General features: G+C 44.5%; 1 protein-coding gene across 5 annotated transcripts in view; it reads right to left on the bottom strand.

Annotated features, from left to right (window-relative positions):
- Ano4 (anoctamin 4) overlaps window positions 1-13,529 on the bottom strand; it is a 324,827-nt gene that overhangs the window by 245,702 nt on the left and 65,596 nt on the right. The window contains exon 1 of one of the 5 annotated variants that reach the window (XM_075954172.1): window positions 8,290-8,963. The exons of 2 other annotated variants lie outside the window; for them this stretch is intronic. The gene's annotated coding sequence lies outside the window, so the exon portion shown is untranslated. Of the gene's footprint in view, window positions 1-8,289; window positions 8,964-13,529 lie in introns of those variants that run through there. 2 more of the 5 variants (XM_075954171.1, XM_075954173.1) reach the window with 2 other exon arrangements.

The raw sequence follows: 13,529 nt of genomic DNA, 5'->3' as shown, positions 1-13,529 counted from the left end.
ACATCGATGGTTATCTGCCCCCTTCCAGGGCTGCAGTTCTCATGACTCCCAGTTCTCCCAGGGTGACCTGCCAAAGTGACCTCAGGCTCAAGCGAAGGGAAAATCTGCTTCTGTCTTTATCAGCTCTCTGGCTCTACATGAGCTTTGACATCCATAGAACTTCCTCTTGTAACCACTTTAAGAAAGAAATGGCTTCATTATTATAATCTCCATACAGAGTAGTCTAATTGCTCAACAGGGAAAAGCACCCACAAGACTCTAAAAGATTAATCAGAAGGAAAATGCAAATAAATAAATCAATTAATTAATAATAAATTAATAGTAAAAAATTAAACATATATAATTCGTGTATGAGATGTTCTCCAAAAGACTCACTGGTTGAAGGCTAAGTCCCCAGTTAGTGAATCCAGTCATGGATAGACAACCGAATCAATGGCTAAGTGAACGAACAACGAAAGGAAAGAAGTAAGCTGCTCTGTTTCATCTTACTCTACAACAACAAAACACATTTGCTCCCAAGGTCTAGCCAAGATGGTTACACATATTGGTCCAAATACTTTAGTGTGTTTAAAACAATATCTGATCATAATCTATCTATACATCTATAGTCTATAATCAATATCTATAATGCCAAAGTATGAAAACTCACCATCTTAGCCCCTAAATATGAACTCACTGACAATTTTTTTTTTTTTGGAAAAGGTAAGGAAACAGCATGACAGAAACCATGCTCAGGGGATGAACTAAATTCAATCCCAGCAGAATTCTCTAAGCCACTTTTTTACCTACGTGAAAACCAGCTGATGCATGCATATCCCACTGGTTCACAAAATAAGCATATTCCTTATAACAGCAGAAAGTTAATTGCCAAAGAAAAAGAAACAACTATGTTATTAGCAATAAAACGCCAATGCACCCATGAGGCTCCTCATAGGCTAGACAGTTTTCTAATTAACAGCACAATGCTCTCAATCCAAAATCCTCTCTAGGTCTTAAATGATTGATTTGGGTTAGATTTTCTGGCTTGATTCCTTGCCAGGATTTTTCATCTTGTGCTACTGAGGCTTGAATCCAAGAGTCTCATACACACTCTGATGCTAAGCTGCCTCCAACGCAGGCATCTTTCTTGATTTTTAATTTTGAGACGGAGTCTCACAAAGTTACCCAGGCTGGCCTAAAATTCTGCAGCCCAGGCAGCCATTAAACTTGTGATCCCCCTGCCGTAGGCTCCTGGCTGGATATGATTATGTACCCAAGCCACCGAGCCCGACTCTCTGTGAAGATGCTGACTGCTACAGTAGCCGGACAGAGGGGATGAGTGGAAAGTGTACCTCTTAAGAGCTGCGGCCACCTCTGAAGAATAAAGGCCTTCAGTGTAATCAAACTTAAGAAGAGATTTCAAACACATACCCACAACCGACTTTTCCTGAACTAATTATCCCCCAGCTTTCAAAAATCTAAAGTGTAGACTGTCCAGTACCATTCCCAGTGCCCTCCCTCTAAGATGACCCCCTTCCTATTCCTTCCAAAACCCCCTCATTTTTGATACACTTCATGAGATCCCTTAAGTTTCTGAGCCACACACCCCTAGTCTGGAATTCCCTCTCTTCTGCCACACCTACAAATCATGACCTACTGGTTCTATGTATGACAGTCTGTTCCCAAGGTAGGTAATTTATACACCGGGTTATTCCTTACTAGTTTGTAACCTTTTCAAGGACAAGAATTATATATTTGTTTGTTTCATTCTTTGGCACATAAACCATTTTTTTTGCCTGTGGAGAGCACTCAATATATTCTCATCATTTATTTTATTTAAATTCATGTGGAAGCAAAGAATTTTTAGGGGTTTTTTACACAGAGTGTCTAGTGAACTGCACCCAGTTCTCTTTATCTGGTTCACTGTAAGTCATGGAGACACTGTGTTTGTAAATTAACCTCTCCACACAGACCGGACACTGCCACAGGATTTGGATGGTCATTCCCTAGCTTTTGCTCAGAGGACTTGGTTCTTGCCCTACTGCCGTTACTATGCTAAGACTTGGGGTACAGAGATGGAAGCAGAGTCCCCACACTCAAGGAGAGAACGCCAGCTAGCTGGGTTTGGGCCAATAGGGTTTAATAAGGATGGCATCTAAAGAATTGGTGGGAAATGACTCCTAAGTGTGCTTCCAAAGTTCACCCTGAAAAGAGGGGAGACATTCTAGGCAGAAGGCATATTATGTGTGAAGGCACTGAGGCCAGTCAAAACACTGGGCATTTCTAAGAACTGCAAATGGTTTGGGGAGTCCTGAAACACCCCGTGTCTGCCTCAGAACAAGGCAAACATGGAAGCGAGAGCTGAACACTAGGCTGGGTGTGGTTTACAGGAGCCAGGAGCCTGGTCTTCCACCTGCAGTTAATTCCACAGACAGCACTACACCCAAGCTGTCAACCTAGGCTCCTAGGAAACAGGCAAGTTTTCCCAAAGAATGGAAGTCATTTCACCACATGGCAACTGTCTAAGCTAATTAATTTCTCTTGTTCAGTCAGGTGACAGAAGCACAAGCTGCGGGCGCTTTGGAAAACAGCGAGGCATAGGTTGCAATAACAGCAAAGAAATTCCCAGTAACCGAACCAAAGGTACAAACTGCCCAAGCCACTGGATTCTCTCAGGAATGAGATATAACGGCAAGCAGAATACAGGCTAAGAATCAGGAGAAGGTAGCTGTGTGAAGCCTGAAAGGACAGCGCTCTGAAAAGGTGATGGCTGGACATGGCTGCTTCAGTCCTATGTGGAATGCTACCCACAGGGTGGACATAGCATTGGCACAGCAAATGATAATCCAATGTATTAAGTGCACGGAGGAATCGATCCATAAACAGGCATGATCACTTGAATAATTTAAGGGCAAAAGGAAAGCCTAATCATAGTGTTTGCAAAATTCTTGAAACGCCCATTAGAAAAGTAAAATTTCAAAACCAAAAAAAAAATCATTACCACATACGCTTGATCAAATTACCATAAACATTCCCTGGGTGTGACTCACGCTGACTGGTACAGCTACGTAATCCCCATCAAGTGAGCCCGGGCATAATGGTCACCAGTGAGTTAGCTGCTACAAAGCAGTTTTGTGAGCAATGAATGACAGTGTATGTCAGCTGTGCACTGTGGGAGAGGCCCCGCGACAGAAAGACAACAGGGTTCCTAATTAATAAAGAAATGTGCTTTGCACTAAATTCACCTGGCCCGGATGCCAAGCAGATCTCTAACCTCTGAAAATGGCTTTATTTTCTTAACCTGTGCAAAATAAGGTCAGATGTTCCTCAAAGTCATTTCTGACAATAAGACATCAAAAATGTCACAAGGTAAGCAAGTGATCACACCTGAGCCCTGTTCAGGACAGTTCAAAATTCTCATACGGATCTGAGGCATTCTGAAGGCCACATTCATAGCTGAGTTCTGAGAACTTTTCAGTGATGTGGAATGTTCCTCTATATGTTGTGAATATGTTTTATTACCACCGGGTCATAAAGAAGCCAATTTGACCAATAACCAGGCAGAATAGAACCAGGAGGGAAATCCAAGCAGAGATACAGGGAGAAGAAGGGTCAGAGAGATGCCCACGGTCTCCAGGGAAGTAAGATGTTAGGAAACAAGTCACGAGCCTTGTAAAATATAGACTAATAGAAATTGGTTAATTTAGTTGTAAAAGCCAGTTAATAAAAAGCCTGAACTATAGGCCAAACAGTTTGTATTTAATATTAAGCCTCTGAGTGGTTATTCAGGAACTGGCAGGTGGGAGGAAAATGTCCTGTTACTTTGTAGGATCAAAAGAACGTGCAACCCACATCCTTCAGGGGGACTAAATGTGAGTCAAGCATTTCCAACAGATTAGTAATGAATAAATGGAAACAGAACATCTCACTCTTTCTCATGGCTACACTTGGCATCTTCTGAAATGATGTGACCCAAGCCTAAGTTAACAGACCCGGCCTTTCAGTCACAGGGTCCCCAAAACATGCTTCTATGGCCAGCTCACCTTTGATATCCAGTGCTCTCTACTGGCTCTCTCCCCACCCCTTACAAGAACTCCCCACAGGATGTCAACAAGAACACCACAAGTGGCTTCTTGATAAACAGCGTGTCTGTGTTCTGTAAGAAAGGCTACCAGCTGACTCAAGTCAAAAGGTCACGCAGTAGCCCATGAAGGGTTTAACCCTTGAACCCTGATGAAGGCTTAAAGACTTCTAATCGCAAAAAAGGTCCACCAAACCTGTCATGATATATTTGACCAATGTCTTGGCTCCTCAGACTTAGCCGACGGTCTGACTGGAGAACCGAATGCTAAATATGGGGATGAATTACCTTCCTTTCGCCTTGCATTATTTTGGGGCTGTGATTTGGTTCTCCTCCAAAGTTCTGCCATCTCCTGTCTACCACCCAAGATGTAGAACTTGCAACATAAACATTTATGACAGTCTGGATAGATTACTATTCTACCGAGACGGTGCCCCTCCCCTAGGAGGTTGTAGTCCTAAATTCAGTAGGGCAGCCCAGATCCGAAACAGAGTCACTGGCACAGCTCACGAAGCACCTCTCCTGTTGTATACAGTCAGTCCGCGCTGCCAATGAACTAGCGAGCTCCTTTCAAAGTCAAGCGCCATGGTGGTGTGAAAAGTGGTTTTGATTGTCAGCTGAGGAACAGTCCTCCCTCTAAGGAAGCTGATATGGGGGATTTTGCGCATTACCCCCCTTCCTCTGAAAAAGGAGCTCGTGGGAAGATGATAAGGGGGGGATACATTGGCTTAATTATATTAAAAAAAGGCAATGGAAAGAAAAACTTCCTAATAACCGCGGCTCGCGCAGTTTCCAAGGGCAGACTGGATCTTATAATCAAACGATTCTACTTTGTATCGCTCACAAACTTTCTCTCTTAACACAAGAACAGTTCAGACAGTAAACATGTCAAAAATTGAGGGCACTTTAACCCAGGCAGATCTAGAATGCCATTAATTTTAATGCAGAAGGGATGCTATTTCTGGGCCCTTGGTAATCAGCTATGGAAAGTAGTTTGAATGACAAGACCTGCAGAACCATGCGGTGATATGGGTATTAATGTGGATATAATCATCTCCCGTCACATGGGGGTTTGAACAATTGCAGTTGGGTTACCTGAAGAAAAGCTGCAACTTCATTAATCCACATACGGTTTTCACGTTCACTGAGTCTGTCGACACACACATACAGATGCTCCACTGAGTTTATCAGTGCACACATGGATGGGTTCAGACATGGACAGCAGAAGTAGGGAGGACAGGATGCAGGAAACAAGAGACTAAAAATGGAGACCCGTGGTTCACAATATAACCTGCAGGCTTAACATTAAAATGTCACCTAAAGACTTGGTGAGAGAGAGGCTTGGATGGAGGCTGTAATTGAGGGGTATGAGCAAATGAACTACGGCATCTATACCAGTCCAGAAATCTGAGACCCCTTTGCAATAACTTCAGTGTGTTGTAGCTGCACAGCCACGAAAAAAGCACTCAGATAAACCGTTGCAGTGACTTCTTCACACTGAGGATAAGCAGTCAACACAGCTTTTTATCAGTTCCTGGGGTACTTTCCTATGCAGAGACACTGCAAAGGGATTAACATGACAGCCTGCTGTGAGACAAAGAAATGCTGACTGGAAGGCTCCCCTGATTCAAAGAAATTCCCAAAGGCATTATAGTGAGGTGCTGCAAGTAGGGGAATCCTCTCTTTCTCTCTCTCTCTCTCTCTTTCTCTCTCTCTCTCTCTCTCTCTCTCCCTCCCTCCCTCCCTCCCTCCCTCCCTCCCTCCCTCCCTCTTCCTCCCTCTCTTCCTCAAACACACACAACACACACACACAAGGCATCTCTCTAGACAATGCTAGGCAATATCACAGGAAATTTTCTACAGTTCCCTGGGCATGCTGCAACTATGCAACTATTAAAATTAGTTTTAATTTTGTAATTATAGTGAATATCATATCAAAACTAAACAGCGTATCTGTCTATATTCTTGTATATGTATTTGTGCATATATACATGTAAATATATACATGTGCATATATCATGATTATGGTTATGTATAGATATATATGATTCTGATTAGAGAAACAATCTGATAAACAAAACAAAGTAAGCCTAAGGGATCTTTTCGTCTCAACGCTTAAAGTTGCTGTTAATGACAATGAAATGTTTTCTAAAGGCACTGAGAACTGCCTGAGGGTGAACTGCAGAGGGTATTTTCAGTCCATCTGAGCTCCTTCTAACTCCTTTCACCCTGATGAATACCACAAGTTGCCAGCCCCAAGCCCCCAAGAAAATCATTTCAGCTGGAGAGGGGATTAAGCGAAGTAAAGAGCTGTACACTAAAGAATCATAAGAAGAAATAGAAGAGCTTGCCAGGCACATCCCAGTACCGCCATGAACCACGGCTGCATGCAGGAAAGAGTATGTATATCCGAATTACAACCCCAGGACTGCTGAGGTCTTTAAAGCATCGGTTAAGGATTCCGACTGCAGTCCACAGGAACAACCCCCGTCCCTTCTACTGCTAAGAAGACATCTTAACACTCACTCATCTGCTCCTTCTACTCTCAGATGAGTTTGGAGGGACCGTATAAACATCTACATCGTCGAGCTATTTAAATGGATGCTTTCAAGCTTTTCTTATGCAAGAAATAATGCAAACAAAATAGAATAATCACCAAAACACAAAATGCAAACAGAACACCAAATATATCTACTTTGGACGCAGGAAACAGGATAAAATAATACAGCAACAAGACTGGCTTTTAAAAAAGGCCCGGACAGTGGGAATAAGAGTGCTGCAACAGAGGACGACAGGCTCCAAAACTTCACACTCCAAACTCCCAAGGACCAAGGGAGAGATCAGAAACTTCACTGGACGTTCCTCCTTGCTTGTCACAAAAATCACTCTGATTGGAGGCTAAATTACCCCTGATGGCAACTCCTCCTGGAGTTCATATTCCCATATACAAGAAGACAACCAATGTTTAGCCCCAAAACTTATAAAAAAAAACAAACAAAAAACAGAGGAGAATGACAACCTTGAAGCTTATAACTTGCAATATTGCTTTGACCAACATATTTCATCGTGCTGTGGAAGGGAGGAAGGGGGGACAAGGAAAGAAGGAGGGAGGGAGGGAAGGAGGGAGAGAGAGAAGGAAGGAGGGAGGGAGGGAAAAAGGAAGGAAGGAAGGAAGGAAGGAAGGAAGGAAGGAAGGAAGGAAGGAAGGAAGGAAGGAAGGAAAAGCTCCCTGTAAAGAAAGACTTCTGCAGTGCCTAAGTTCAACAAGGTGAAACTCCAGGAACACTCTGGGTTTCCTTTGGGCTTCCTGAGGCACCCAGCAGCCGACTTTAAGTTGCAATACTCTCTACAGCCAATTTGGGAGGCCAGTTTGGAAAGGAGAGCACCCGTAAGCCTGCCTTGGCTTATTCCACCTGCCGTACACACCGTCTTCATAGGAAAGCTGACTGCTTTCTCTTGGGAAAGTCTAACCCTTCCAAAAGCTCCAAAGCTTCTCTCTCCCAGCAGGAAGGTGAAGCAATGTTGTCAACTCCAAAATAACGTTCTTCCCATCACTCCCCACTGTCCCTCCAAAGAAGCCACAGGGCGGTTTGCAGAACCCAGGGCTCTGAGACTCAAGCGATGAGGTCATGCAGTCTACTCGTCTTGCCTTGCCAGCGCAGGATTCCTCTCCCTGCTAATGTGCCTGCCCAAGTTGTAAACCCCCGCAAGACACGGGGCCATTCTGGACCCACCGGCAGATGTTCAAAGCACAGCTGCCCATACACACTCTGACATAACTCACACGTGTGTGCTCATATTCACCCGGGGAAGATGGAAGTCTGTGCAGTGTGGCAGGTCACCCCTGGTCCCTCCAGGCTCCGAGAGAGTGCCCCTTAGAACGCAGGGGAATTGTCTCGCCAGAATCTATCAGCCAGCCTGCACAGATTCCCCGTACACTGCTGCAGTTTGCTGGGGAGAACACATTTGCCTAGCTGCTGCTTCAAGGACAAAGAGAGCTAGCACTTATGTTTCCGTCATAGCCAGAGGGCTCAGGTTTATGAAGAAATAAATAAATCAAAGACAGACTACGCAGACAAATGACCCCAGGCATTTTAGTTCACTGGGTCGTCCAGAAAACGACCGTGAGAGCAGAAGAGAAGCAAAAGGAAGGTCACTAAGCCTAGCTGGGAAGAGAGGAAGCGATCCTTTTCCTGCAGCAGAACAGCTCATTCAATGCAAGCACTTACCATAAAAATAGAAAGAGTCAACAGAAGGAGAAGGGATCCTTCCTCGGTGTCTGTGGCAGATAGGAATTCGCAGCGAACCTCCAGGCCGGCAAAGTGACGAGAGGCAAGAAACCCTCCACACACAAGTCCTTTCCAGCCTCCCCTCCAGCCGGCATGCAGCTGTTTGTGCAGTAAAAGAACCCTGAGAAGTCTGGAACAGGACTCTCCGGAGAGAGCAAGCCGGAGTGAGAACAGCCAGCTGGGGCGAATTTCATCACAATCTCAGAGCATCACGCCCAGGACAGGTCCTCCCCACCGGGTGCAGGGGCGGCATGGGGGTTGGGGGGAGGACGACCAGGCTAGGCTTTGAGAAGCAACGTTTGGGTCAGGAAGAAGACTCTTTGGAGTGGAAGGAACTGCCGGTGAGCACATCAGTATTCCAGATCAGTTATTGCCAACAACCAATCAGCCCGGCTAGGGGCTGCTGTCAGTGTGACAAGAGAGGGTGCAGATGACAGCCGGTCCTGGGAGCTGCAGGACAGCTCCCTGCCAGCAACACACAGCAACACAAGTTTGGCAGGGTTGGCGGCTTGCCTTCTCCCCAGCCTCCGTTAATATCTGCCTGTCAATTCCCAAAGCCCCATAGTTAGGTTGGCCACTCAGCATCTTCCCAAGGCATCCCACATGAGTTCTATGGGAAGCCCAGTAAGTGGGGCACGGTGGCTCCTCACAGACCAGACAGCTCTGACGTGGACCCTCCATGAGGTCACCATGAGTTCAGGAGTGGCACTCTGGACCTGTGCCTCTCTATGGCTGAAGCAGAAGTTAAGGTGGCCAGGAAGAGGGCATTCCACATCGTGAACTGAAAAGGGTTAAAGGTCTCTGCAGGAGTTTGGCCCTCCATCTTCGTTAATTTTCTGGGTAATGTCTATACAAAAATGTTGGTAAACATTTTTATAGTTTCTGGGAACAGTTCAGGTTTCTCTAATTCAGCCATGATTTAAGACAGGACATACATGCTCTAGGTAAGTAGTACTAATTTATATGCATTGAAGTGAGACAGCACAATCCGTATTAGCAGACAAGAGCCAAGGCCTTTACTGTCAATGAGGGGTAATTCTAAACTTTTCCTATTTACCTTTCCTAAAAACCATTCCTATCACACCTAGAACGCTGGTAACATATACATTAAGCTGTGTTTGCGATGATTAAATTGGATCCAGAAGTGGTTTCTTAGGCTAAAGGTTAGTTGAATGAGATGCAGATTTTTTTAACTTTGGAAGATGGTTTACAGGTCCCTCCTCATCCAAAGAACCAGTTCCCTCTTCCAGTCAGGATTCAATAGGAAGGTGCCGGGCTTCTGTGTTTTATGTGACATTGGGTTTCTAATTTTAGGTCTGCTTTCACTCAGAGGTTGGACATTCTCCGGACAGTCTGTTATGCCATCTAACCATGGGCAAGCTGCAGGCTGGCATTGAGAAACCTGAAAAAGGAGGGCTAGACTCCAAGGAAGCAGTTAGCTGGGCACCAGCGTGAGTCACAGCAGGGGGCCATAAAAAACTTCCCCCTCAAAGACAAGTCTAGTAAAATGAGAGTCCTTAAATGAGGAGGAAAAGGATGCTCGCCAGGGGAGTTGTGCGGACATTAAATAAGAGAAATCTCAGAGACCCAAATCCCAGCTCAGTTCAAATCAGCAACTACAGAAAGACTATGTGCAAAGGGTACAGAGGTGCCCCCTGCCTTCAAGGAGTTTACAGTCCAACAGGCAAATTTTAATATCCTAGAAAACATTCTTCTTAAATGTTTTCCACGTGAACCAAGCTGTGAGGCTGACCTTCAGCCTCGAGGCTCTGAATTGGCCTCCTGTGGCATTTTTCTATAGCCAAAGCTATCTGGGGAACATAAACACACAAATAATCTCTGCTGTATTTATTTGTGTGTGTGTGTGTGTGTGTGTGTGTGTGTGTGTGTGGTGTGTGTGTGTGTGGATGGATGTGGTGGGGTAGGTTCGCACAACTCCAGCCTCACGCACAGAGGACAGCTTGTGAGAGGCGGTTCTGTCCTTCCATGCCGATCCTGGGGATCGAACTCATGCTGTCAGGTTTTGCAGCAAGCCCCTTTGCTCCCCTGATCCATCTCTCTGGCCCACGTTTAAAACCTAGTGTTTGATGTGCTTTAGCTGAGTGTTTGCTTTGATGATCATCAGCAGCTCCTAATGTGACAATGACACGGTCAGCCTATCAAATCATGTGTTTAAAGAGAGTATTACTTCAAGCTGCTGAATAATTGAGATTAATACTGTTTATAAAACAGACTCGATACCTTGACTGTGTAGGAGGATAATGGAGCACGACAAGGATTATGCTGCAGAAATACAAATTGTCCGATAGATTAAATAATTGTACATCTATATGGCAATTGGGTCAATGAAAATGCCATTCTAGGAACTCAAAAGTAATTAATTTTTCAAGTTTGGTCATTTCTCTATTCCTCTCTCTCCAAATGATGATAGAAATGCCTCAGTTTCAGACAGTGATAAATAACATTTAATTTTGCATTGTACAAACAAAAAAATAAATAAATCAGTTAAACTCGGGGTATCACACTGTCTTTCTTGCCAGCACCAAACATATCACAGGTTCCCAAGAAACATCTGTTGGATGGCAATTTGATTGGTCAAGAATCTTGCTAAGTTTCTATAAGTGCCCGATTTAATGTCTTAGTTTAAGACTTCTAGATAAGTTGGATTTTCTATCGATAAATTGAATTTGTACCATCAGTTTAAGAAGGACAAAGATCGCTCTTTCAGGAAATCATCTCCCAGGAAGTTCGCTGGCAATGCCTTATAAAGCCAGAAGATAAAGACGGGTCAATGTTAGTCTTTCAAAAACAGGATGGGCACGGAAAAGCTGGGGTCTACCTTTGGTAACCAGCTTAAGAAGTGAAAAAAAAAACAAGATTAATTTTACAAGGGTAGATGGCTGTATAATTCTATGTGTGTGTTTCCAATTTGTGTGTGTATGAACATAGACGCCATGTACTGCAACATGCCTAAGGGTCGGCCTCAGATACGGTCCGCGGTCTACCTTGTTTCAGACAGGCAGTGTCTTTTTCCTGTTTTGGTTTTATTTCCTACTGTGTCTACCAGGCTAACTTGCCTGATAGCTGCCCGGGATTCTCCTGTTTCCATACATACGTGCTGGGTTGACATACATTCCTGCTACACACCCAGTTTTACATATGAATTCAAACTCAGGTCCTCCCGGTGCTTTTACCCGCTGAGCCATTCCCCTGGACCCCCATTCCATGTTCAACATCAAACCCTAGTAAAGGAGATATGAGAATCAAAGAAATTTAAACACCATTTTATCAGCTGATGGTTTTGACAACTTATAATTTGAGTAAGGTAACTGTTCCACCGAAAGGTCCCAGCCACCTTGCTAACCCAGCCTCATCCTGGGCTTCACTCTAGGGATGCCCTGTGTCTCTCAGCCTGATGTGTGCACTCCTAACTGTGAGCCATGTGCACACAGGCCTGGTGAAAGTAGACCGCCTATGTGGCCGATTAGATTGGCCTCAGAACACTTCCTCTGTTCCGTGGAAATACACTGAGGTGGACACAAAAGCCTCTGCGAATGTTTTCTGATTCCATCCAGGTGGCTGCAAAGGGGACCCTTCCCAACTGTCACCTCAATTTAAGTGACATTGGACTGAGACAGTCTAAGCTAAAGCAAAAAAAAAATCATTTTACTTCAGAGATTAAATGTAAACCTTTCGTGCATCATCAAAAAATGCTCATAGTTTAAAGAATAAACTATTTATATGTATTGGCTTATGTTCCTCAGTTTTGACCCTACAGTTTCAGACTGAGTCACCCTTAATTACTAGAAAACTAGAAGAAAAGAATATTCCGGGAAAGCATGGGATTGACACAGACATTAAAGCCCCGTTTCTAATATCTGAATTGCCCTTCTGCTTCCTGTGGGAGGTCTGGAACACGCAGAGAGAAGAGGCTGACCTGCTAAGGGTCACTGACTGGCTGAGAATAATTTCCCAAAGTGCTTAGTAGGCGGGCCTTCAGATAGTCAACAACGGTCTCAAATACATAAGAGGCATTTGAGGCTCGTGGCTATAGCCAGAGCATCCAAGTCTTGAAAAATGTGTTTATTTTCAGCATTCCTCAAGCCAAAAGAATCCCCTGGGATTGTCAGAGATCAAACTGTAAAACCGAAAAAAAAATCCATGAAGATCACAGACTTCTCCCTTTTCCTCCTGTTTTTGAAGATAGCAAAGTAAATCAATACCTGATGGAGTTAGGCTGAGTCCACAGAAGACAATGAGATAGATGGGGGGGGGGGGAGGAATCCACACAGACATGCATGCCGGTGCATGCCTCTAAAATCTTCCTGAAACACCCATATGCAATTAGTCCTTAGCTCTCAACACCGACAGTCAATCTGGCAGGCTAGTCTTTCTTCTAAGCCATTCAAATGACCTCCAGTCCCTCCCGTGTCATCCTCCCTATTACCACTAGCGTTTATTTTCTTCCTAAAATAGAAGCCTATGCAATCATGCCATTCCCTTGTCAAAAACCAGGGATGGTCCGACCAAAGGCAGTTGCTGTTGCATTTGAAATAGAGGGCCCACTTGAGATGTGGCTTTGGTTTGCATGTCTGGTGTCCATTCCCACCATAATGCCCCCTACATTGGATGCTTTCATCATGTCCAATTGTTTACGATTCCCCAAAGATGCCACTTCCTTGGACTGTGGTAACCCTGCTCTCTTGAAACAGCCATCCTTACTTCTCTCCCTGGAAACACTCCACTCTTCATCCTTCGAGGCCCAGCTCACGCTCATCGTCCTGATCAAGGCCCCACCTTGTCCAAGGTGACTTGATGACTTCTGTTCTTCCAGAATGTATTTTTTTCAGTCTTGTGTTACAACCACAAATAAATACATTGTACCTAAATTAGTGCCTTTGAAACAATGTATCGAGATCCTTTGATACCAGGCACACTATTGCTCCATGAATGAATGACTGCCTCTTATACCTCTTACAGTCAAAAGCACTTGGAAGAAAGCACAAGCCTATTTCCTGGAAGTCCACAGGGCTACGGGCTCATTAGCTGTGTATAAATAGCCCCTCCTTCAAACGGGAGTTTCTGTGGTTTAAGGAGGGGGGCCTTGGATTAGAACCAGAAGAGCCAAGTCCCAGCACTTAGCCTGCGCCACCTCAACCTCAAAGAGAATAAATTACATC

The sequence above is a fragment of the Microtus pennsylvanicus genome, chromosome 20 (assembly GCF_037038515.1).
Source record: "Microtus pennsylvanicus isolate mMicPen1 chromosome 20, mMicPen1.hap1, whole genome shotgun sequence".
In the NCBI taxonomy this organism is placed as follows: Eukaryota; Metazoa; Chordata; class Mammalia; order Rodentia; family Cricetidae; genus Microtus; species Microtus pennsylvanicus.
Note: the sequence above shows the minus strand (reverse complement) of the source record. Positions and strands in the feature narration are given on the sequence as shown.